This window comes from Bubalus bubalis, chromosome 17, assembly GCF_019923935.1.
Source record: "Bubalus bubalis isolate 160015118507 breed Murrah chromosome 17, NDDB_SH_1, whole genome shotgun sequence".
In the NCBI taxonomy this organism is placed as follows: domain Eukaryota; kingdom Metazoa; phylum Chordata; class Mammalia; order Artiodactyla; family Bovidae; genus Bubalus; species Bubalus bubalis.
Genome location: NC_059173.1, coordinates 62,772,365 through 62,799,058, shown reverse-complemented (window position 1 = coordinate 62,799,058; position 26,694 = coordinate 62,772,365). Strand labels below are relative to the sequence as shown.

The 26,694-nt window shown below is 40.7% G+C and overlaps 1 long non-coding RNA gene across 1 annotated transcript in view; it reads right to left on the bottom strand.

The window, feature by feature from the left end:
• LOC123330050 overlaps window positions 1-23,144 on the bottom strand; it is a 44,343-nt gene extending 21,199 nt beyond the window's left edge. The window contains exon 1 of the long non-coding RNA XR_006545761.1: window positions 22,913-23,144. This is a non-coding gene — a long non-coding RNA (uncharacterized LOC123330050). The remainder of the gene's footprint in view (window positions 1-22,912) is intronic.
• Between the last annotated feature and the right edge of the window lie 3,550 nt (window positions 23,145-26,694).

The window sequence follows — 26,694 nt, the reverse complement described above, 5'->3', positions numbered from 1 at the left end:
TGGGTATAATACATAACAATATTCAGATCACATATATTACTTTCATTTGATGCTTATAACAGCCATGTAATGATGGTGGGAAAAAAGGCTATTTTTTTCCCCTCAAGCTTCTTATTTGTGTCCTGCCTTCTTCCTGCAGCACTCTTTGCCCTGATAGACACATTGATTTCTCCCTCATTTCTTCCAAGTTTTATTTAGATGTCACCTATTCAGAACCATTCCTTGACTCCCCCAATAAAACTGCATCTTCTTCCCTAATGGCACTTTTTGTCATCTAACAGCATGTGGTTTCTGTCTGTCTTTCTGTACTTGAATGAAACCTCCATGCAGGTGGGAATTCATTTTGTTCTCTACTATTTCCCCAGTCCCCACACAGCACCCAGAGTACAGCGGATGCTCAGTAAATAAACAAATGAATGCATTATTCCCATTTCATAAATAATGAATTAGGAATAGGAGGCTTAAAATAGTCGACCATGCTGGGGCACCTAATGAGTGACACATTAGGATCATAGATGGTCAAGCCAAGTCTTGTTATACATTTCTTTTCTATTATGGCTTATTGTAGGATGTTGACTCTAGTTCCCTGTGCTATACAGTAGGACCTGTTGTTTATCCATCCTATGTATACTACTTTGCATCTGCTAGTCCCAGATTCCCCCGACTCTTGGCAACCGTAAGTCTGTTCTTCATGTCCATGAGTCTGTTTCTGTCATTACATTTTCAAGACCATTGCTGACACATTGTACTAGTCTACACTGCTGCTGCTGCTGCTAAGTCACTTCAGTCGTGTCCGACTCTGTGTGACCCCAGAGACAGCAGCCCACCAGGCTCCCCCATCCCTGGGATTCTCTAGGCAAGAACACTGGAGTGGGTTGCCATCTCCTTCTCCAATGCATGAAATTGAAAAGTGAAAGTGAAGTCGCTCAGTCATGTCCGACTCTTAGCAACCCCATGGACTGCAGCCTACCAGGCTCCGCCAACCATGGGATTTTCCAGGCAAGAGTACTGGAGTGGGGTGCCATTGCCTTCTCCACTACACTACACTAATCTACACTATTGACTTCACTGGCACGAATTTCTGGAACAAAGGAAAATCTGGACACTTCATTATCATTTCCTGAGTGTTATCTGGAGCAAAAATGAAATTAAAGCCATTACATTTCCTGACACTGGATGGTGAGAAGACCTCTAAGCTATGGGGGAGGGGACACCCCACTGAGAGCCCATGCATTTTCCTGATTGTTAGTCCTATTCGCGTGGTCCCTGAACAAACGCTTGGCAAACCATTCCGAAGCACTCTTTGTCAGTAAGCAGACAGTTATTTCAGCTAAAATCATAGCATCTTAAGAGATGATGTTATTAAGATAAAGAAAGGCACTGGCTACTCTCAGTGGTAGACCATTTAGCAGCCTCGCAGGTATGTGACGTCACATGAGCTGTGGAGAGGGGAACAGGCCTGGCACATGGGCCAAAGAATTGCAGTGCTACAGTCTGATTACATGCATAGCAATAGAGCAGACCGTACATAATTTTAGATAGCACTTTCCCCTTGCTATTAAGGATGATTAAACACTTCTGATACCAAGCACAACTTCATTTAGCAACTTGCTTAGAAATTGTAAGCTCCCCATTGACTGTCATTCTATTAGTCTATTAACCAGCCTATTTCCTGTTAACCAGCACTTTCAAATAGACCCTGGAAGCAAATGTTAAAATTGCAAGAGGCCTAAAAGATTATCCATTAAAAGTCCATGATTTTAAAAAGGAAGACATTTAGGCTGCTTAGACTTGTCAGTTATACCCAGCCAAGAAGCAGTATAGTCACGCCTTAAGTCCCCCCAAGCCTCTTTATACTGCACACAGTGGGCCCACACTTTGCACAGGATCTGGCCTGCCATTCCCAAACACATTGTTAAAGAGATAGAAACTGAAATGAAAAGCCTTGAAGCATAGCAACTTCATAAAGTAATTCTGAGTGATTTGTACATTGCTGTGCAGAATAAACATCAAATTCTTTCCATTACACTGTTAGTGTTCTTAGGACAGTGGTCTATCTCTGAACTTTTATAATGTCCATAAGAATTATATATAATGAATATGAATAAAGAAAATATTTGGCTAAGCTGTAAAATCAGTTTCCTTACCAGTGGTATAACTGGTCATATGGCATAATGTTTTTTCTTCAATTACAATGTTGGAAGCCAGTAAGAAATTTGAATGGTAGGATCATACATTGGCAGAGACTTAACCACAGCTAATGCCCATTCTGTAATAATCAAGTTGATTCATTATCACCTTCCAAATGTATATACTAATCATTTCCATGTGCCAGTGTGGAAAGACTTTCACTGGTAGCTCACTGGACCATTTCCCTTTTCCTCCTGGGCACAGTAAGATGACTGTTTTCAGCAGCCATGTGCCTGAGTCATGGCCAATGGCTTGTCAACAGCAGTGATGTATGCCATCAAACCCTCATACATGTGTTCCTCCATTTACCTTCCTCATCTTCTAATCAGATGCATAAATCTAGTGGAACACTGAGCCGCAGGAGATGGCAGAGCTAAAAAGAGAAGGAGCCTGGGTCCCTGAGTCAGCATTTGAGGAGAGAAATAAGTGCTCGGGGGACACAGCAGAAATCCTTCGGAAAGACTACTCAGAAATCATATCAGAGAATAGCATTGAATTAAGGTTTAAGTTGGAAGGAAAGAAAGCAAAGTCACCTTGGATAGAAGAGGAAGCTTACACAGAGCTTCAGTTGTGAAATCTTGGGTTCAGTTGTATGAATTAACATTGACTAACATAACTGGTCCCATCAATTCATGGGAAATAGATGGGCAAACAGTGGAAACGGTGTCAGACTTTATTTTTGGGAGCTCCAAAATCACTGCAGATGGTGATTACAGCCATGAAATTAAAAGACGCTTACTCCTTGGAAGGAAAGTTATGACCAACCTAGATAGCATACTCAAAAGCAGAGACATTACTTTGCCAACAAAGGTCTGTCTAGTCAAGGCTATGGTTTTTCCAGTGGTGATGTATGGATGTGAGAGTTGGACTGTGAAAAAAGCTGAGTGCTGAAGAATTGATGCTTTTGAACTGTGGTGTTGGAGAAGACTCTTGAGAGTCCCTTGGACTGCAAGGAGATCCAACCAGTCCATCCTAAAGGAGATCAGTCCTGGGTGTTCATTGGAGAGACTGATGCTGAAGCTGAAACTCTAGTACTTTAGCCACCTGATGCAAAGAGTTGACTCATTGGAAAAGACCCTGATGCTGGGAGGGATTGGGGGCAGAAGGAGAAGGGGACGACAGAGGATGAGATGGCTGGATGGCATCACCGACTCGATGGACATGAGTTTGGGTAAGCTCTGGGAGTTGGTGATGGACAGGGAGGCCTGGCATGCTGTGATCCATGGGGTCGCAAACAGTCGAGCACGACTGAGCGACCGAACTGAACTGAACAGAACTAGAGCACAAAGGAGAAACAGGCAACTATGTGAGCATTGAGACCAAAATTGAGGAGGGGGTAAGATTATGAAGGAATATCAGTGCCCAACTAGAGGACAGCTTTTATGGTGTGCTGCTGCTGCTGCTGCTGCTGCTAAGTTGCTTCAGTCGGGTCCGACTCTGTGCGACCCCGTAGACGGCAGCTCACCAGGCTCCACTGTCCCTGGGATTCTTCAGGCAAGAACACTAGAGTGGGTTGCCATTTCCTTCCCCAATGCATGAAAGTGAAAAGTGAAAGTGAAGTTGCTCAGTCGTGTCCAACTCTGCAACCCCGTGGACTGAAGCCTACCAGTCTCCTCCATCCATAGGATTTTCCAGGCAAGAGTACTGCAGTGGGGTGCCATTGCCTTTTATGTTACAGGCAGCAGAATCCAGAAAAGGTTTTAAAGCTGCAGAGTGGCAAAAACAAAACTCTCCATTAGCAGGTATGCTCTGATGCAAAGTGGAAAATAACTTGGAAAGAGAAGCAATTGTGAGAGGAAGACTAGTTACCAGACTATTAGAAAAATCTGGGCAGGCAGATATTGCAAGATTTACTGCAAACTGATCTAAACTACAGTAGAAGAAACTGACCTGAAAACAAATACAAGAGACCAAGCAGAGGAGGCATTTCAAAAGTGTAAAGTTCAAGTAGCTGTTAGGTATAGAACTTAGAGTAATGTTAACTGAGATGGGAAGATGAGAGAAGATACAAGGTAGAAGGAAAAGATGATGAATCTGCTTTTAAATATGTTGGATTTGAAGTCCAAATTCAAGAAGCTATCCAGTGTGCCATTTGTATTACATATGCAGAACTCAAAATTGGAATTATAAATTTGGGAGTTGGCAACACAGGGATGATGGTTAAGCCATGGGAGTGGATGAAATCTGCCAAGAAATGTGTATAGAGTGAGATGAAAAGGAAGAAGAGATTTCACAGGATACTTGAAAGAGTGGTTAGGGTAGTATAAAAAGCATCAGGAGAGGAGAGTATCATGAAAATTAAGGGAGGAGAGGCTTTAAGATTCCTACCCACACAGGAGAGATCAGACCAGCAGAGAAACCAGGTATGCTAACGAGCCAGCAAGTGGGACTACGGTGCTTGAAGCTCTATCAGACTTTGCGGGCATGTTCTAAAAATTTGCCAGAGAATGCAAATCTGTTGTCAGATTCAAGTGATAAACATCAGCTGGAAATCAAAGATGGAGCAAGAGTGCAAACATCAAGTAAATGCAGACCGAGGGAGGTGAAGTATCAGGATGGGAAAAAGCCAAAAAGTTCCAGGATTTTTGATAGAGCTGCTTCTTATCAATTTCTGGCCAGGTGGTGGACTGGATCAGAACAAACACAAGAGATGTTCAATCATTTCCAGGAACAAGAGGCCTGAAGGGCCACTGAGGGGTTCCAGCAACTTGGTTAGTTTGAGAGGTCGATATCATGCTGCCCTGGAGTGAAGGAGAGATTGGTAAGTGAAGGCAATGAGTGGAGATGGAATGGAATTTATTGGAATTTTGTGATGGAAGCCTGAATAGCAGGCAGAGTTCAAAGAAAGCGTGTTTAGGATGTTTGTAAGCTGAGAGTAAGCATCTTTCTTGGGGAGGAGGAATGGGAGACTGAAGGAGCACATAAGTTAAGGAATCAAGGTGGAAGCCAGCAGTACCTACGGAGAAGTGCAGTGTGCCAATTACATCATATCTTGTTTCCTTTGTTGCTTTACAGAATATGAAGAAAGTACAGATGAAGGGTGAGGGGTATTGAGGCAGCTCATACCTGGTGAAGTGAGACCGAGCCATCCAGGAAGAGAGCACCCAGGTAAAGGCTTGAGAAAAGAGTAACATACTGGAATGGCAGCTGCAGAGAGACAAGGCTGTCTGGGGTGTGAGGGATTAGATTTTCCCTGAAGGCCCAGCTCAGGCAAGAGACAGATTTTTATCCAGCCACAATCGGAACCAGGTCTAAAATCAGAGACAATAAATAATAATAAAAATAGTACACAGGTATTTTCCAGGTGGAAACAAAGGAAAGCATAGAGGATAAAGAATCCAAAAGTGGTCAAGAGGGCAGACCAGGCTACCCTGAGTCATTTCAGGCCTAGGATAATGGTCTATCACATGTCCTACCATAGTGCCTGACACACAAAAGGCACTTAATAAATCTGGAATGATGCGCAAATGAACAATTAAATGAATGCATGAATGAATGAGTACATACTTGAAATTCAGGCTGTTTATGGAGGAAATGAAGTAAGACATTAATAGACTGAATGACTATAAAGGATTTGAGAAGCAGGATTGTGTGATGAGGCAGAAAGAACAGGTTTTGTGGGAGTCAAAGAGTTGGAGAAGAGAAAGAAATTATGGGCAGAAAGAGTTACTTCAAAATTCAGATTTTCAGAAGAGCAGTTCCACGTGATAAAAGGTCCAAAGTGTGCTTCTGCAAATGGGGCTGGTAAAGTGGAATGGAAGTGACTGTCAGTATGAGGGCAGGCTGTTAGAGGGCTCATCAGTACATAACATGAAGTCACTTAAGACGACAGCGGATGCTGGAGTGAAGAGAGAAGCTGTGAGCCAAGTTTCAAAGTCCTTGAAGACTGAGAAGAAATGCCCCAGAGGTAACACTAAAACGCACCTGTATCTTTCATCAAGATAATATTGGCTGTCCTTGCCACCCAGCTTCCTTGTGATCAAATAAAAGGATAATTATATGAAGTTTTTATTGTTAGGAACCAAGAGATAAAAGTGGGCAGCATATCCTTCAAATAAGGAGAGATTTTAAATGAAAACTACTCAAAACTGCCAGGAAGCTGCAGGGAGACAGGATAAAGTTGAGTCCTTTTCAAGAAGCCAAAATACAGGAGCAACCTTTAGAGTGTTCTGGGGGAAGCAGTGACACTGAGAGTCAATATGGGTCTCAATAAGAGGAAACAAGCAGAGAAAATCATTTGAGCTGCTAATTATGTGCTAACTTCTGAGAGCTTTATCTATATCATCCTGAATTCCCACAGCAACCATGCAGATTGGCTATCAGTACCTTCAGATTACAAATGAGGAAGCAGGGACTGTGGTTGAGTAAATTTCCCGAGACTACACAGTTATTAAACAGAGTCGCAGAAGTCGAACCCAGCTCAGGTGGATCACATCCCATCCTATCTCCACTCTACTCCATTACATTAAAACTTAATGCGTTCAGAGCTTTATAGGGGAATTGAGAACATGACGGACAATGCACGAAGAACTAGTGGAGGACACAGGGAAAGATATGGGAAAATGAGCTGGAGGAGATTGGAGTATGGGCAAGGGTCACTGACAAGAGCGACCTTCCGTTATTGATTAATAATGACTCTGGGTATATAGGAAGCTGGGAAGTGAACAGAAGAAGAGCAAACGAAACTAACCAACCTTGAGTTTCAAGTGGAACTTTGACATTCGGTGGTTGTAATGTCTGTGTAAAGTCCATTCCCATTGGTAGGGAAGTTAACTGACTGCTTTTTTAAACATTTATTTGAATAGTCAAACAACCATCTTGCCATTTAACAAGAACCCTTGAGGAATCAATTAAAAATTCCCATCTCAGAGGACTTACATATGTACACAACAGCTTGGGTTAATTTACTAATTCATCTAATCAGCCTGCCAAATTATTAGCCAATTTCCCTAATCTTGTAATAATTCACACTTTAAAAAGGCAAAGTCTTCCAATTATCATGCTACAAAATTAGAGAAAACATATAGATACATCCTTTTAGATCACCAGTAGTGACTTTAATGTGTTTTATGGAGGACAATTGATTAGACTGTGTTCCTAAAGTATTTAGGATGTTTAAAAATTGCTCTTTCAAGCATTTTGAGTGTCATTTTTATGATCTTGTTTGTGCAGTGTATTTCTTTGTCAAATCTTTTATATATAGCACAGAGATATACATCAGCCAGGTCCCAAATGGCTCATCAAGAATTCTGAGTTAGAGAATTTAGGATGAAGAGAACTGTTGTTTGATATAAATGCCGTGAAGCAGGGGCTGCCTTTCTAGCCAGAGATTTTTAGATGTGCAAGGAATCTTATGTAACCCACACATGACTGGGCTTTTGGGGGGCAGAGCTTCTTTCCTCAGGTCTAGTATTGGTTTGGCCAAAAAGTTTGTTTGGGTTTTCTGTAAGCTGTTAAAAAACAACAACAACAAAAAAACCCAATTGACATTTCTGGCCAGCCCAATACATGTGAGATCCCCTAGATAAATTCGGTTATACTTCTCAGTCTGTTCCCTACCCCTTCCCAATCTGCCTCAACATTTACTCTAACTCTGAAAGTATTGGCAATATTTATGGGGAAACTCTCATAATATCCCAAAGAAGCATCTCCAAATTCCTCCATTAGACATCTTTTATCTGTCTATGGGATCTGTCCTCTCTCTTTTTCCCCTTCATCACCTCTCAATTCTTCTTCACCATCTTTTAGAATTCAGGGACAAATTATTATAATTGCCCTCTCACACAGAGAAGTCATGTATACCAAAACTCTCATTTTCTGATAAAAAACTATTGGCTAAAGAAGATCCATGTGACACAGCCATTAATAGAATAGGGTAGTACTCTTGCCTGGAAAATCCCATGGACGGGGGAGCCTGGTGGGCTGCAGTCCATGGGGTCGCTAAGAGTCCGACACGACTGAGCAACTTCACTTTCACTTTTCACTTTCATGCATTGGAGAAGGAAATGGCAACTCAGTCCAGTGTTCTTGCCTGGAGAATCCCAGGGACAGGGGAGCCTGGTGGGCTTCCGTCCATGGGGTTGCACAGAGTCGGACACAACTGAAGCGACTTAGCAGCAGCAGCAGCAACAGCATTCATATACTATTGCTTTTTCCACCACCACACTTAGAAACCTCCGAACTGCCTTCTAACTTTAAAATTCTACCATTTGCGCACTCTGATGAATTTGGACATTGATCTATAATGGCTGAAATAAACGTGCAGTAATTTGAAAGTTTTGGCATGGTGGGAGAAGAGGACTTAATGTCTCTGCTTTGATAGCGTGGTGCTTGACCGATCTGAAATGCCCAGATACAGAAGAACCGATGACGTTTCATAATGTTATGTACACACCTTTAGCCTTATTATTTGGTTTCCAATAGGCCTGTGGGGTTTGTTGATTTCATCTTTTTTTGGTTTTGTTTTCAACTTTATGTAATCTGTGGAACATGTTAATTAATCAAGCAAGAACACATTTTTAATAGTTCTACACAATGGAAGAAAGTAAAAAATATAAATATAAATGTTTTTTATATGGTAAACAATTTTTAGAAGTTACCAAAAGTTACTGACAATCAGTCTGACTTATGTATGGCTTTGCAAAACACAATGTCAAAGATAGTTTAAAGATAACAGTCCATACAGAGATGTGGCTTCACGTATTTGTATCCTGAATTATGTCTCAGTTTCAGGTGCCACAGCACTAATTGGGGACAATCGGTCATCATCAATTTACAACGAATTTGTCTTAGCTGGCCATTTATTTTTCTCATGGTGATTTACGCTGAGCTCAGCTGAGCTTCTCGATCAGCTATAACTTTGGGTCAGATCTGAAGCTTCAAATCAGATCTCGATCTTAGATGGCTTATCTCACCTGTCTAGGGCCTTGGCAGGGAGAACTAGGCTGACACAGCTCTGGTCTTTGAGGTTCCTCACTCCCTGGCTATAAAAACATGTCTTGCTTATTGGATGGAGGAAGGGGTCCCCAAAGAGACAAGTCAACAAAGTTTCTTAAGTCCAAGGTGGGAACTGGTACACCATTGCTTGGGCCACATTCGACAAGGTGAGTGCCAATTAAAGGAGTGGGGATATGGACTCTACCTCTTTTTTTTTATTAATTTATTTTTAATTGAAGGATAATTGCTTTACAGAACTTTGCTGTTTTCTGTCAAACCTCAACATGACTCAGCCATAGGTATACATATATCCCCTCCCTTTTGAACCTCCTCCCGTCTCCCACCCCACCCATCCCTCTAGGTTGATACAGAGCCCCTGTTTGAGCCATACAGCAAATTCCCCCTGGCTATCTATTTTACATATGGTGATGTAAGTTTCCATGTTACTCTCTCCATACATCTCACCCTCTCCTCCCCTCTCTCCATGTCCATAAGTCTGTTCTCTATGTCTGTTTCTCCACTGTTGCCCTGTAAATACATTCTTCAGTACCATTTTTCTAGATGCCATATATATGCAATAGAATATGGTATTTATCTTTCTCTTTCTGACTCACTTCTCTCTGTATAATAGGAATAAAACCACCATATGACCCAGCAATCCCACGCCTAGGCATATACCCTGAGGAAACCAAAATTGGACTCTACCTCTTGATGAATAGAACTACAAAGCACATAGCTGAGAGCATAGATGTGGGAAGTCCCCTACGTATAAACAAGTTATGTTCTGAGAGCACGTTCTTAAGTCCAATTTGTTTGTAACTCCAACAAAGTTAGCCCAGGTACCCAACTAACACAACTGGCTGTATAGTACTGTACTGTAATAAGTTTCTAATACTTTTCACACAAATAAAACATAAAAAACAAACACAAAAATAAACATTTTTAATCTCACAGTACAGCACCTTGAAAAGTACAGTAGTACAGAATAACCACTGGCATACAGGGGCTGGCATCGAGTGAACAGGCAAGAAGATTTACTGACTGGAGGAGGGGGAGGAGGGGGGAGATGGTAGAGCTGAAGGGCTGTCAGCGATCAGAGAGGGAGGGCAAGCTGCAACTTCGCTCATGCCTGACGATGGCCCAGGTTCTGGTTGCTTGTTGGATTCAATTCTATCTTCCCTCTTGCAAAACCGATCCGGTGATGTCTGGATAGGAGCATGCTGGCATCTGTGAAAGTCTGCACCTTGAAGGTTCGTACGTTCCGGCATAGAGGCGAGTAGGAACAACGGTACAGGGAGACTGCTGTGAGTGACCTGCCCCGCGGTGCTTGGCCTCACCAAAAAGTGTTTGAGTAGCTAATTCAATAAACATAAATGATCCTACTACCTTAGAGTTACTTAAATTAATCATGTGAATGAGACTGCGTTCTTCACTCCTATTAAATAATATTTCATAAACACACAATGCAGTGTTGAAATTTCAGACAAAATATATATATAGAGAGAGAGAATATATATATATATATATATATATATATATATATATATATATATATGGTTAAATATATATATATTTACATGGTTCTTTAAACTCCCATTTCCTCAGACACTGGGACTTGAGCATTCCCCAGTAACATGTGGAGTTGTTTTACGCTTTCCTGAAGGCAGGGCAGAGGAAGCAGCAGCATCGTCTGATATGATATGAATTTTGGTCCTAGAAATTTTTAAGTACACAGACTCCTGGAAACTCACCCGGCCTCCTCCCGGATGCTGGTCCAACCATCTTTATCAACTAGAGATGGAAAGGATTAAAGAACGTAGCTCCAAAAACACTTCATTGTACCAGGTAATGGGATCTCTGATTCTTCATCCTGGAGTTTATATCCTAAATGCTGTTTGAAAGCAGTATTTCGTTAAGTGCTCCATGATAAGTAGTTTGTTCAGATTAAGCTTCTGAATTATTTTCATTCACATTCATGTGATGAGCAAGATAACACTGGAACTCAATTTTGAAGAATCTTTCTCTGTACCATATAGCTTCATTCATCCTGTTTGTGCTGCACAGAGATGTTGAACTGATGATATAACAACACAAATGTCTATTTACCTGCAATTTGAAAACGCTGTATTGCTTTTTGCTGCACAAAAATGTGAAATGTACTTTTCTAAGTAGACCGTCTTATATCCTTGTCATTTTAAAAATCTCACTCTATGGAGCTTTTTGTTTGTTTGGTCAGTTGTTTTATAAGCTTATTCTTTATATCCTAATTTAGCATCTAATGAGAGTAGATATAACAGTCAGATTTCTTTCAAGATATTCAGATGTAAGAAGACATGGTGTCCTTAATTTGATTTTTTTGATGGACACTGAATTATAAATCAGGAATGGAGAATAGCTGTTTACTGGGGTTTTAATTAGAATCTCACTCATCTCCTAGTTGTCTTAATAATTAAATGCTGTCTAATTTAATATAAGAAGTTTGCCAAACTGGCTGCTGATTTATGAATTTATAAATGTATTCAACTCTCACCTTTAATAGAGAACAACAAACTATATTTATTACATAGTAAAACTTTGATTCAGTTCAGTTCAGTCTCTCAGTCATGTCCAACTCTTTGCAACTCCATGAATCACAGCATGCCAGGCCTCCCTGTCCATCACCAACTCCCAGAGTTCACTCAGACTCATGTCCATTGAGTCAGTGATGCCATCCAGCCATCTCATCCTCTGTCGTCCCCTTCTCCTCCTGCCCCCAATCCCTCCCAGCATCAGGGTCTTTTCCAATGAGTCAACTCTTCACATGAGGTGGCCAAAGTACTAGAGTTTCAGCTTCAGCATCATTCCCTCCAAAGAAATCCCAGGGCTGATCTCCTTCAGAATGGACTGGTTGGATCTCCTTGCATTCCAAGGGACTCTCAAGAGTCTTCTCCAACACCACACTTCAAAAGCATCAATTCTTCGGCGCTCAGCCTTCTTCACAGTCCAACTCTCACATCCATGCATGACCACAGGAAAAACCATAGCCTTGACTAGACGAACCTTTGTTGGCAAAGTAATGTCTCTGCTTTTGAATAAGCTATCTAGGTTGGTCATAACTTTCCTTCCAAGGAGTAAGTGTCTTTTAATCTCATGGCTGCAGTCACCATCTGCAGTGATTTTGGAGCCCAAAAAAAGAAAGTCTGACACTGTTTCCACTGTTTCCACTGTTTCCCCATCTATTTCCCATAAAGTGATGGGACTGGATGCCATGATCTTCGTTTTCTGAATGTTGAGTTTTAAGCCAACTTTTTCACTCTCCACTTTCACTTTCATCAAGAGGCTTTTTAGTTCCTCTTCACTTTCTGCCATAAGGGTAGTTACACCCTATCAGATATGAAATATTATATGGAAGAGACAATGAAAACTCAAATAGAAGACAAAACCCAGACTCAAGATTTAAATATTTATGAAGGGAAGTATCTATGATTCAGCTTTTAAAATACAGTTTAACTTTCCTTATCTAGTTACATAGTCTATTTTCAGAAAAATAAAGCAAGAAATTGATTTCAGAGTGATACTTTTCAATTAAATGTAGCACTGAAATTAATTTTTAATAGAAGAAACATGATTTTTCATCATTATAATTTTTTTTTAGAAAGAAGAGTCTCAGAATCAACTTGCGAATTTTCTAAGAATTGTGACTAATCTCCAACCAAAGTGATATGGAAAACTTTAGCTCAGCATAACCACTTGCTCTTTTTTCAAACTGGAAAGTGAGAGTGAAAATGTTAGTTGTTCAGTCCTGTCTGATTGTGACCCCATGGACTGTAGCCTGCCAGGCTCCTCTGTCCATGGGATTTCCCACACAAGAATACTGGAGTGGGTTGCCATTTCCTTCTCCAGGAGATCTTCGAAACCCAGGGACTGAACCCAGGTTTCTTGCATTGCAGGTAGACCAAATTGGAAAACTGGCCTACTAAGCAGACCCAAGACTTTTGGAAGCTGTTGGGTTGGCGGGGAGCACTGGAGAAAGGAAGAAAGAAGGTGTTAGAAATGGTAATTTAATGTAAGCACAGATAACCACACAAAGGCATTAATTACTTCAGTTTACAGATAATGGAGTTCAGGCTTTTTTATCCTGTGGAGGGTTTTTTTTACTCTACTTTGAAGGCAATAGAAATGATCAACTATAGTGATGAAAATAATGCCCACTTGAAATTTCAGCAGCCATCCCTCATTATTTAATTAAAACTCTATTGATAGGATTTTATTTTATATGTAGCTTAAAAGTAATTGAGCTTCCCTGGTGGCTCAGATGGTACAGAATCCGCCTGCCATGTGGGAAACCTGGGTTCTATCCCTGGGTTGGGAAGATCCCCTGGAGAAGGGAAAGGCTACCCACTCCAGTATTCTGGCCTGGAGAATTCCATGGACTGAATTGTCCATGGGGTTGCAAAGAGTCAGACACGACTGAGTGACTTTCACTAAAAGTAATTAGTATATTTATGATGATACCGTGAATTTTATTCTTGAAAGTTAACTCTTGGTTTTTATGACATGACAATCTTGCATGGTACACAACTTCAGGCTGACATAAAATATGCAGATTTCTCTATGCTAAAGAAAAGCCAACTAAACAATCACAATGACTTTGAACTCTTCATCCCAAAGATGCATTGGGTGCATTTTTTATACATTGAAATAATAAATAATAGATTGGGTCTAAAAGTAATTTGTGTTTTTGCTGAGCCATCGACTCTCAAAATATCTGGGTTCTGAGTCTGTAAATCATTACATCGTGAATTTTAATCCTATCTCAATCTATCTGTGTGTAGGCAAAAGCAAGACTTTGGTAATTTGGTGTTTCTTTTAAAGTTTTTGTCTATTCTTCCTGTCTGCTAAAATAGTTTCCTTTTCATTCAGAACACATACAAAGGAAGAAGAGGAGGTTAGAAATTATGTAACATTCTGCTCCAGCCATTCCAGGTTGTCAACCACTCTAATTTATTAAAATATGGAGTTTTCATTCAAGAGAAGTAATTCCTTAACTTCTTTAAATTCTGTAAGAAAAAAAAAATTATAAAGGCACAGGCAGCCGTCTGCCCTGCCTCCTCATTCTGAGTGGGCCATTTTCTCAGCCAACAAGCTATCGTTCGCTGCATTGACAAGATAGGCAGGCATTTTTTGAACTTTGCCAGATTGGAAAACTGGCAAGAATTCTTTTGTTTTCTGACACCATGATGGAAATGTACAGAAATGCTAATCACTGTAATTGTTTGTGCCTAATTCTTTGATATCACACTTCAGGTAAGATATTCAGAATGTTATCAAAGAGTGAGTCTTCCATGACTCAGTGAATCCTTGATTCTTGGATCCAATACATGGTGTGTGGACCCCAAGTCTGGCCCTCATTCATGGTGTGATTTTTGACATCCTTAAGGCTCTGTCCATACCCACTCATTTGGCAGTGATTATGTTGTATATTGTTCTGCTTTCTACGTGTCTGCGTATTATTTTGCAAACATACTGTCAGCCTTAGGTGGTTTATGTGATAAAGGACTGCATATCACAGTCACATCACAAATAAACACATATTTGTGTTTTCCAGTCTATAGATATGATTTGTGTGTTAGCTGATCTTAAAGCCAAGTGAAAGTTTTGCTCTTTCTCTATTAGAGAGAAAGGCTTGTAGAAAGGCTTTCAGCTCTTGAACCCACTGTACATAAGTCCCAGCTCCTTTCTCTTCATTTCCAAGTAGACCCGCTGGATGTGTTTAATTTGGCATGGAAAGAAGGAAGATTGCTTAGGGCAGAGTTTCCAAAAATGTGTTCAGATGTTAATAGATTTTATTTTTAGGGTTCCATAGTCAAATGAGTTTGTGAAATGGAAGATTAAAATTAGTTAAAGCAGGTTTCTTTATGGAAAGACTGTTCTGGAAATGTAATATGCTAATGAGCAATTATAAGTCCCTGAGAGAGTGACAAAGTGTGTGGTTTCCCACCTAGTTGACCATCAAAACCATGATTTTGGAGAGCAGCTCACACAACCATGACAAGTTTTCTGAAGAACACTTTCATTTTGTGAAACCCTGATCTAGGAAACAACGCAAGGAAGACAATTAAGTAAATATGTGTAACAAGCAAAGGAGAGCTCAAAGATGGCAAGAGTGATAACTTGAAATCAAGAGACAGTATCAGTCAGGATACCTAGGTTATTGTACATCAGTGTCAAAAAACAAAACAAAACCCAATGTATTATTGATTAAGAACAGAGAGAGTGTATTTTTCATTTATGCCTACTGTCCGTCACATGACAGCTGAAGGCACCCCTCCACACAGGCAGCAACCCAGACACGCAGGTGGAAGGCCTTCCACAGATCTAGAATGTCCCAGATCGAATGAAAGAGGAAGGGACTCGGGAGAATCACATTGCACTCTCTTAGGAGTTTCCACTCAGAAGTTGTGCTCTCACAACTTCTGCTCATATTCCATTGGCCAAAGCACATTACATACCTAAGTCAAAGGACGTGTGGATGCACAGTGTTATCACACTTCTAAGAGAGGAAAATCAGAATATTCATGTGAACGTTCTAATGACTGCACAGAGACTGAGGACATCTGCCCGCCCCAGGGTCATGCACCTTTCCCACATCCAGGGACTTGTCAATGCAGATGTGTAAAGGCCAGGGCCCTCACCCCAACTCAGGATAATTCTGGGGAGCAATCCCAGCTTCACAGGCTTTCCAAGGGGTTGACAGAGGCCATTATTAAGACCCCATCTTGGCCCCCCATCATGCCCAAACCCTCCCTCTGCCCAGTCCTGTATCCTTCACTTCCTTCCCAAAAGATGTTCCCAGGGACTTCCCTAGCAGTCCAGTGGTTACGGCTTTCCCTTCCAATGCAGGGACATGGGTTTGATTTCTGATTGGGGAGATCCCACATTCCTTGTGGCCAAAAAACCAAAACCTAAAACAAAAATGATATTGTAGCGAATTCAATAAAGACTTTTAAAATGATCCACATAAAAAAAAAAATCTTAAAAAAATAAAAGTGTTCCCAAAGGCACTCCCTAAAGAGCCTCCTGCTCGGTAATCGCTATCTCAGAACCTGCTTTATGGGGAACCTGGTCCACTACACTATACAACATAGGTCTTGGAATAATAGCAAAAATTGTTCTGTGTATTTTTAAACTTTAGGTAAATGGTATTGCATTATATTCTATAATTTGCTTTTTCCTCTTCAGATTATGTTTTTAAGGTGTATTCACATTGACTCACATAGCCCTAATCTATTTATTTTAACAGATTTTTGGAAAATAACACATGTACTTGTTTATTCCCCTATAAATGAAAAATTTGGGCTTTTTTATAATTTTTATAATTATAATTTTGCTGATATTCTTTATATATATACTTGTTCACATACATAAGAGCTTCATATATATAGATAATATGTATATGCATATATATATGTATATATATAGCTTCTCAGGTGGCTCAAATAGTAAAGAAGCTGCTTGCAATTCAGAAGACCCAGGTTTGATCCCTAGGTTGGAAAGATCCCCTGATGGAGGGCATGGCAACCCACTACAGTATTCTTGCCTGAAGAATTCCATGGACAGTGGAGCCTGGTGGGCTACATACAATCCATGGGGTCCCAAAGAGTTGGACACAACTGAGCAGCTAACACACAAATACACATATGTGTGTGTGTGTGTATGTATACACATATATATGAATATATATACCAAAAGAAGAATTACAATAAAATAGAGTATGTGCCTTCTCAACAGTATTAGATGTTGTGTTTCCCTGAATATTAATAGAGTGAAACTTAGATGGCCATTATTTTTATGTAATCACCTATCTCTTTGCCATCCTGATCTTTCTCTAATTGAGCTTTAAAATGTACATTCCTGATATCATTCTTTGTCAGATATATGACTTGAAATATCTTTTTCCAGTTTGTAACTTGCCTTTTAATTTCACCTTTTTTTTTTTTTCATAAAAATGCCTCAAATTTGAATACAGTCAAATTTATTTATATTCTTTCCTTTATGACCTATGCATTATCTGTGTTATTTAGAAAAATTCTCCCATGTCACATCTGAAAAATATTCTGTATTTTTCTTGAAATTACTGTTGCTTTTGCTTTTGACATAGTGACCTGTTTATCCACATGGAATTTATTTCAGTTTTGATATCGTGAATATACTTCTAGTTTCATATGGTCAATCAATTGTCCCAACATCATTGTTTCACAAATTGATATTCTCAGTAATTTGTAATGCCATTTCTGTGTATGAGTGTGTGTGTGTGTGTGTGTGTGTGTGTGGAAGGTGGGGACCCCTCTGTTCCATTTAGTCTGTTTGTCTATCCCTGGACTAACATCGTTCTGATTTCATTACTATGGTCTTACAACAAATCTTGATATCTGAAAAGTCTAGTCCCTTTCCTTTGCTCTTCTTTAAAATTACCTTTGCTATTCTCAGCCTTTTTCACCAAGTGAATTTTAGACTCAGCCTGCTAACTTTCACCAGAAAAAATTCTCTGTTGGGATTTTTATGGGAATTGCATCACATTTTAATTCATTAATTTGGGGATAAATGATATGTTTATGATGTTGAGTATTTCCATTATAAAAATTATGTACTTTGTGAATGGTATATCTTTAGAGAGATTCATTTTACCATATAAATGCTCAAGTCCCACTTTTTCAATACTGTGATACACGCAGAAGAGCATGGAAGTGAAGGAGCAAGCAATGCATATGCATTGCTGCCCTGTTTTCTCTTTCTGTATAAATAGATTAAATTTGGCACAAATGTGATTTGAAATAAATGCAGTGCTTTCAGAATGATGGATTCCATAATAAAGGAGCTAGGTAGCACCATGTGAAATTATCTAAAAGACTGAGAAATCCAACAAAAAAAAGTTATTAGATTCAAAAGAATTATGAAAAGTGAAAGTGAAGTTGCTCAGTCGTGTCCAACTCTTTGCGACCCCACAGACTGTAGCCCACCAGGCTCCTCCGTCCATGGGATGAGAAGGCCTTAAACATTAGGTGAGAAAGACAAAGTAAAAAGACTGGTCTTCCCTGCTGGAAGCCTTAAAGATTGGCAGGCTGATATTCGTTCATTCATTAAACAAATATTCATTGAGTACCTACTATTTTCCAATGTTCTGACACTGGGGGAAGAATTTGTTGTTGTTCAAATGCTAAGTCCGACTCTTTGCAATCCCATAGACTGTAGCGCGCCAGGCTCCTCTGTTCTCCACTATCTCCCAAGAATTTTCTCAAATTCATGTCCATTGAGTCAGTGATGCTGTCTAACCATCTTATCCTCTGCCTCCCCCTTCTCCTTTTGCCTTCAATCTTTCCCAGCATTGGGGTTTTTTCCAATGAGTCAGCTTTTCGCATCAGGTGGCCTAAGTATTGGAGCTTCAGGGGAAAGAATAGGAAATCAAATAAAACTGCTGCCTTTTGTGAATCCACTTAGAGGAGGGGTATCTTAAATGCTTATTTAGTACTAAGCACCTGAGGGCTTCCCTTATAGCTAGCTCAGTTGGTAAAGAATCTACCTGCAATGCAAGAGACCCTGGTTTGATTCCTGGGTCAGGAAGATTCCCTGGAGAAGGGATAGGCTACCCACTTCAGTATTCTTGCCTAGAGAATTCCATGGACTTGTATAGTCCAATGGGTCACAAAGAGTCAGATACAACTGAGTGGCTTTCACTTTTCAAGCACCCATTGTATAAAAATGATAACCATTCTTTCAATACTTAAGGTGCTTATGAGACGATTAACCATCGTAAGATCACTAGAGCATTAATCAGTGCTATGTGGCATGGTCCAAATTATCAATGCAGTTAATATAAGAAGAAAGATAACTGCAAATTGATTGAAAATCATAACAGGTTTCCTGAAGGAACTGGGTCTTGTGCTGGAATTTGAGGACAAGCAGGTCCTCAAAAAATAAAGACATGTGATATGAGTACACAGGAGTCCTCAACGTTTCTCAGAAAGAGAATCGTGCTGGATAAGAGAAGGTGAGTTTGGGCAAATCAGATGAGGCCAGATAAGGGAGGAGTTTGATCACCAGCAGAGAAGTTAAAAATGGCTGCAGAGACCAATTATAGACGATCGTCCTCTTCCTCCTCCTTCTTTTCCTTCTTCTTTTTTCTTAGATCAGGAAGCCAATATGATAAAAGAAAAATTGTAAGAGTCATTAGCCTAACATTGCTATGGAGGAAGCATTGGAAAATGAAGAGAGGAATGATGTAGAAACAGCTCTCTGAGCCTGACACAGTCTGACAGCATCTGAGGCAGGGAACAGCATGGTCCCTACTTATGAAACGTACAGTCACGATGTGGGAGGCGAGACTGATACATTTAACACTAAATTAATAAACAGTCATAGCCCAGATGTTGGCTGGGACCTTTTATCCCTTGGCTTGAACCCCCAAATCCAGACCAAGTTGGATGTCAAAACTGTTTTCCTTCTGCTTCTGTTCCCTACCCCTTGACAATCTACACCCAAAACCCATCCCGTCACTAATTTCCATCAACTATACTTGCTCTCTAAGCATTTGATGAGTTTATTTTAACTTCCTGAGCAACTGAGGATCATGGAGAATGATCACAGTGGACTATCCACAACCTTCTCTTCACTGCTAATGCCCCTTTCCTCCTGGTCTTCCCTCTCTGCCCCTCATTTCTCCTTTCCTGAATTGCTTGCTAGAGCCTCATATTCAGCACTCTTTTCATGTAGATCAATTCAATTGTCCCTCAATTCTTGCCCCAAAGTTTCGTACCCAAACAAATCAAAGTGCCAACAAACAAAGGGGAAGATAGCATGTCTGTGTGTGTATGTGTGTGTGTGTGTGTGTGTTAATTTCTCAGTTGTGTCTGACTCTTTGTGACCCCATGGACTGTGGTCCACCAGACTCCTCTGTCCATGGGATTCTCCAGGCAAGAATACTGGAGTGGGTTGCCCCAACCCAGGGATCAAACCTGGGTCTCCTGCATCACAGGTAGATTCTTTACCATTGGAGCCACCAAGGAAGCCCTAACATTTCTTGTGTTTATGTGTTAGTCACTCAGTCATGTCCGACTTCTTTGAAACCCCATGGACTGTAGCCCACTAGGCTCCTCTGTCCTTGGAATTCTCTAGGCAAGAATACTGGAGTGAGTAGCCATTCTCTTCTCCAGGGAATCTTCCTGACCCAGGAATCAAACCCGGGACTCCTGCATTGCAGGCAGATTCTTTACTATCTGAGTCACCAAATGAATAAGTAATAAACCAAACCAACAATCCTCTGACACAGAAAACACCAGAGAGAACAAGGCAGAGAAAGAAATATGTTTCAGACAGCATGGCAAAAGCTGGGTAAATAAGGGCTACAGTAGCTCAGAGAAGGGAAAGATCAATCAAGAAGGGTTTTAATGGAGGAGATAGATCTTGAAGTGGACCTTGAAGAGAGACCTGAATTAGTACTGCAGAGAGAGGAGGCAAGAGGTCATTCAAGGTAAGGAAATAACTGTAGGAAAACCACAGAGGGAAGAAAGAGCCTGGCATCTGGAAGAAGGCAGCTCTCAACTGAGAATTTAGAAAAAAGATAAGGCTGACTGGGTGCTGGAAATGCTGGATTGTCAGACTCAAGGGTTTGGCCTCTTTCCAATAAAAATCAAAAGACACTCTAACAAATGCTTTTTGGAAGGCAGACGATGAAGGAAACTTTGGGAGGGGGGACGTCTCAGAAACAAGAACCAGGGGTTCAAATGCTATCAGAATTCTCTTTGTGAGCTTTGCTTCTTTCTGGAGGTTGGCTTTAATTTCTTCTCTTGAAAATCAGCTTTCTCTACCCAGGGATTGTGGTGAATCAGCAAATTCCTGCCTTCCCATCCATGAAGAAAAGACTCTTACCTCTTGTTCCAGCTCCAGAAACCAAGAGAAGGATTCTATTTGGCTTGGCTTGAAATAATTACCCATGCCTAGTACCAGCCCTGTGGTCAGGAAGGTTAACTTGTGGAAGAAGATGGCAATTTCTAATGGAGGACATAACAAAGCATGGCCAGATGTGGCTGGCAGGCAGAGGTGGGGGAATGGGGAGTAAATATGGAGGATGAGGCACGGACATCACCACTGGGACAGTTTTGAGTGAAGAAGCAAATATAGTTTGTGTCTAAGGTTGAACTCACTGGCAAGTGTTACATAAAGAAAATTGATTTTTTTTTTTTTTTTTTAGCCAGCATTGATTTAAAACCTACTAGTCTTGATTTTTTATTAAACCTTTCTTATTTTTTCTCATTTTCTTCTAATCTAAGTCATTAGCCAGTATTTTGTGTCCTTCTAAAATGGCACCCCACTCCAGTACTCTTGCCTAGAAAATCCCAAGGGTGGAGGAGCCTGGTAGGCTGCGGTCCATGGGGTCGCTAAGAGTCAGACATGACTGAGTGACTTCACTTTCACTTTTCACTTTCATGCACTGGAGAAGGAAATGGCAGCCCACTCCAGTGTTCTTGCCTGGAGAATCCCAGGGATGGAGGAGCCTGGTGGGCTGCAGTCCATGGGGTCTCACAGAGTCGGACACGACTGCAGCAACTTAGCAGCAGCAGCAGCAAGTCACCTTAAGTTTGGGGGGATGGGGGAATGGGAAAAAATAAAATCAATTACTTAACAGTGGTTATGAACCAACTGTTAAGATATAGTTGCTGTTTTCGAGGAACTTAGTCTAGGAATAAAGATATCATATATGCAAATAACTGTGGGTAGAAAATAATAAATGCCATTAAAGAGGTATAGATAAATTCTATGAGTTCGGAGTTTCATACTATAATAAACAGTATTGTTGAACTGATATTTTGAAGTAGAATGCAATAGATCAAATTAAGACCTGAAAATGTTGCAATGAAAGGCTTTCTATAGGGAGGAGCTGCTTGAGACTAGAAGAGCATTGAAGTAATAAAGAGCAGAATATCTGGTGAAAACCGTTTATATTTGACAGGATGGACTTGGACTTGACTCTAAAAGGAGACAGGACCACAAGGAGGGGAACACTTCCAAACCCATACCTACATAGTGAGATTGCCTTGGGAAGGAGACAAAGAGCTACACTGAAATTTGTTTAGAAAAAAATATATGGTGGGACTTCCCCAATTCTCCAGTGGTTAAGACCCCACCTTCCAATGTAATGGGTATTGGTTCAAACCCTAGTTCAGAGGCTAAGATCTCACATGACTCTTGGCCTAAAAACCAAAGCATTAAACAGAAGCAATGTTGTATCAAATTCAGTAAAGACTTTAAAAATGGTCCACATCAAAAAATTTAAAATTTGAAAAAATGTATGGGATATCATATCTTCCCTGGTGGCTCAGAGGTTAAAGCATCTGCCTCCAATGCGGGAGACCCCGGTTTGATCCCTGGGTTGGGAAGATCCCCTGGAGAAGGAAATGGTAACCCACTCCAGTATTCTTGGCTGGAGAATCCCATGGATGGAGAAGCCTGGTAGGCTACAGTCCACAGGGTCACAAAGAGTTGGACACGACTGAGCAACTTCACTTACTTACTTACTTATGGAACATCATGGTAGGTTAATAGAGGAGCAGGTACAATGGAAAAACCAAACAGACTGAGATTTTGAGGATAAGGGAGAAGAGAAATTAGCAGTGTCCTGGGGCAGATTTACATAACATCATAAAGACCATCCTCATGATGAGAAGTGATCACCTTCCATTTTGAATGGCCCTGGATTCTAATCCTAATCCTCTGAGACGCACAGGAGAGGAGAAGAGCACCTCATACCAACCTTTGGCAGAGCTGGTGGTGCCTCGGTGTAGTGTATGGAACCCACAGGTCATAAACCTTCAGAGTATCAGTAACGGTGCCACAGAGAAGTCCTTGCCACTTCGGATCCACACGTGTGTGTTAGTCGCTCAGTCATGTCCGACTCTTTGCAACCCCATAGACTGTAGCCCACCAGGCCCCTCCGTCCATGGGATTCTCCAGGCAAGAACACTGGAGTGGGTTGCCGTTTCCTTCTCCAAAAGGAACTACAGAAAGAAAGTGAAGTCGCTCAGTCATGTCCGACTCTTTGTCACCCCATGGACTGTATGTAGCCTACCAGGCTCCTCCATCTGTGGAATTTTCCAGCCAAGAGTACTGGAGTGGGTTGCCATTTCCTTCTCCACATGAGAGAGGTTCAAACCAACAATCTACTCCTTGTGGAAGTCCAAAGATTTTTGCACAATCCAGGTGAATACACTTACCTTGGTTCTAAGATGCCTTTTCCTCTGAATTAAGTAACCTTTCCACATGAACTGTCCCTGTTCTGCTGCATCAGCCCAGCTAAGGAACTCATTTTTTCTTTGAGGGCTCCAAGCTAACTGCCCTCACGAGGTGTTGATGTTCACGATCCATCTACTGAAGGTTTGGTGAAACAGAAGGGTGTTGTGTTCCTATAACAGAAAACAGATTCAAAGGAGATTTTAGACATGTCTGATTTTTAAAAGGCTTCAACCATCTGACAGCTAAGAATTTTTCAGAGGCTGTTTCACCTTATAGAGTGTCCAGTCTTGGACTATCTATAAGGCTGCTCCCACCCCCTAACCACCCATGTTTCCTGTTCACTTCTTCCCGGCAAGATTTCAAACCCTTCCCGTTTTATTATATAGAGTAACATTTCTCAGTCAAGGGTGGCTTTGCTCCTCAGGGATGATTTGGCAATGTCTGGAGCCATTTTTGGTTTTCACTACTTGGTGGAGGGGGTGGTTACTAGAGACACCTAGTGGGTTGAGGATGGCCACACTGCTAAATATGGCCATACTCCTACATTGTGTGGGAAAGCCCCCCACAACAGAGAACTATCTGATCCAAAAGTGTTCATAGAGCCAAGGTTGGAAAACCACCATATAGAGCAAATCAGTTCTCTCCAGCCTCCATATCCCAGACTCCAAGTCTCCCCCATCTTTGAATGAACACAATTCATGAGACGGTCCCCTTCTTTTAATGAAGGAGCCCCCAATTCTCACTATGACACTCAAGAAAACAGAGACCCTGAAATCTTTAACATGAGCTGCCCTTCTCAGAAAAAGTTGTGGTTTTGAATAGAATTTTTCCTTAATACATATAAAGTTCTCATCCATACTCAACTCTACTTTCTCTGCCAGAAAGAGAAAGAGAGAAAGAGAAGAATGTAAATAGTGTGGGTGATTCTGTCCCACGTTCCACTCGAGCATATGCCCCAGAGGCGCGCAGGAAGGGAGATGTGAATCTGATGTTCCTTCAGTTGGTCTCAGTTCCTGAATCGCTCTCATAGTATGAGCAGCTCACCATACTGAGTGTGATTCAAGTGTTTAAAGATACATTTTTTTTTCATACAACATGGCCCCTAAATGCAAGCCAACTCCTTCATCAGGTGTTTAGCTGAGAAAACAGCAATCTGTTCTGACGCTGGAGGAAAAACTGGCTGAGTTGGATGCTATAGTAGCTTCGAATGCACATTAAAAGGGCCATATATGTTGTACTTTCCAAGTGAATTAAGAGATTTTTGAGATATAATTTTCCACCTTGATCATTGACTTTAGAACCAAATTCTATGTAAAAATGTAATTACCTGTTAGAAGAGTGGTAGTGAGGAAGCAGAGATCTTAGGGTAGAGATTTGAGGGAAATTAAAGGGTGGGAAGATGAGATGGTTAGATAGCATCACCAACTCAATGCACATGAATTTGAGCAAACTGTGGGAGATTGTAGAGGACAGAGGAGTCTGGCGTGAGGCAGTCCATGGGGTTCAAAAGAGTTGGACACTGCTTAGCATTTGAACATCAACAACATGATGAGAATAAAGAGAAAAGAAATTGTGAGCTAAGATCAGAAAAGCGAAGAAGTCTGAGAGACCAACGCCTTGTCTATCCATTTACAGGGCCATCTATTTGATAATTGAAAGGAAAAGCTTACTAATTTTATAAAAGGCAAGCTGCACCATAAAGGGCTTAGTTTGTTGCAATATTGATTTTTTAAAGACATTACTGCACAATGTGGGTTCAAAATTCTGTAAACTTCCAATGTAATAATGCCTGTTGAATTGTTAACTCTCTTGTCTATGGCGTCTAAGGTGAAATTTTGCCATATTGGTCTTTTAACATAATTTAATAAGTTATGTGTTAGCTTGTTTTTTAATTTAAAAGCTGCCAAATATATGCCATAAATTCCAAACCGTTTTAAAATTATTAAACAGCAAGGGCCAATGGCAGCTCTTGTGGGTGTACCTTTGAAGTCTGTTTATATTGTGTGTGCAAGTGGCTTTGTGTGAAAACAGGTTAAAAAACAAGTGGTTGCTAGTTATCTCTGTCTTTGCTGGTGTGGGTTCTGCCAGTGGTCCACCCTCAGTAATTTGAATTAGAGAATATTTTTCCCGTTGTTAAGATGAGATTGGAAAAAAGGAAAATTAACTCATCAATATTGCATGGGTCAAGAATGCTGTTTGAGGTTTGGAAAGATAAATTCTATGGTATTTAGAATTCTATGGTATGGTATTCTATGGTAAGATAAAATCATGTTCAGAAATTCCCGTTTTAATTACAGACAGTATTTTCAGAACTGTGCTGTGGCACGTGGCTCATGGCGCAGGCATTCTCTGGCTTGGGGGCTTTCTGAATAATGCACCAAATACAGGGGAGATTGTTCTCTGCTAAGCACTGTTTTCAACACCAAAAAAAAAAAAAAATATAGTGCTTTCCTTTTATTTGGGCACACATTAAGAATATAGATGGGCTTCCCTGATTGCTCAGTTGGTAAGGAATCTGCCTGCAATGCAGGAGAGCCCGGTTCAGTTTCTGGGTCAGGAAGATCCCCTGGAGAAGGGAAAGGCTACCCACTCCAGTATTCTGACCTGGAAAATTCCATGGACTGTGTAGTCCATGGGGTCTCAAAGAGATGGACATGACTGAGCAACTTTCACTTTCACTTAAATATATAGATACTTTGTTTGGACCTAAGTGTTACCACTTTTGTTGCTCCTGTAAAGTCAAATTTATGAAAATCAGTTTAGAATGGAGAATCACAGAAACTTAACACTGGACTGGAAATATTGCAATACTGAAAACGGATGAAAACAATTTCCTAATAGGGTTTAGTTTATTTATCCCATAATGCTACTAAAAAAAAAGCATCATTTGGATTCCAATGAAAGAACACATTATAGTCAAGGTAATAAGTATTTGAGACAGAATTTGAATCTGGTTCAGTGGGATTCCCTGGTGGCTCACACAGTAAAGAATCTGCCCGCAATGCAGGAGATCTGGGTTCAATCCCTGTGTTGGGAAGCTACCCTGGAGAAGGGAATGGCAACTCACTCCAATATTCTTGCCTGGAAAATTCCACGGACTTAGGAGCCTGGCAGGCTACAGTCCATGGGGTCGCAAAGAGTCAGACATGACTGAGCGACTAACACTTTCAGTGGGATTCCCATCCATATTCTTTTCTCTACAACATTCTGCCCAGCTAGCTAACTGAACTCCACGATGAATTCAGTAATCTTGAATATACGAACCATTAGGGTACAAACACATTCAAACTTACTACAATACTA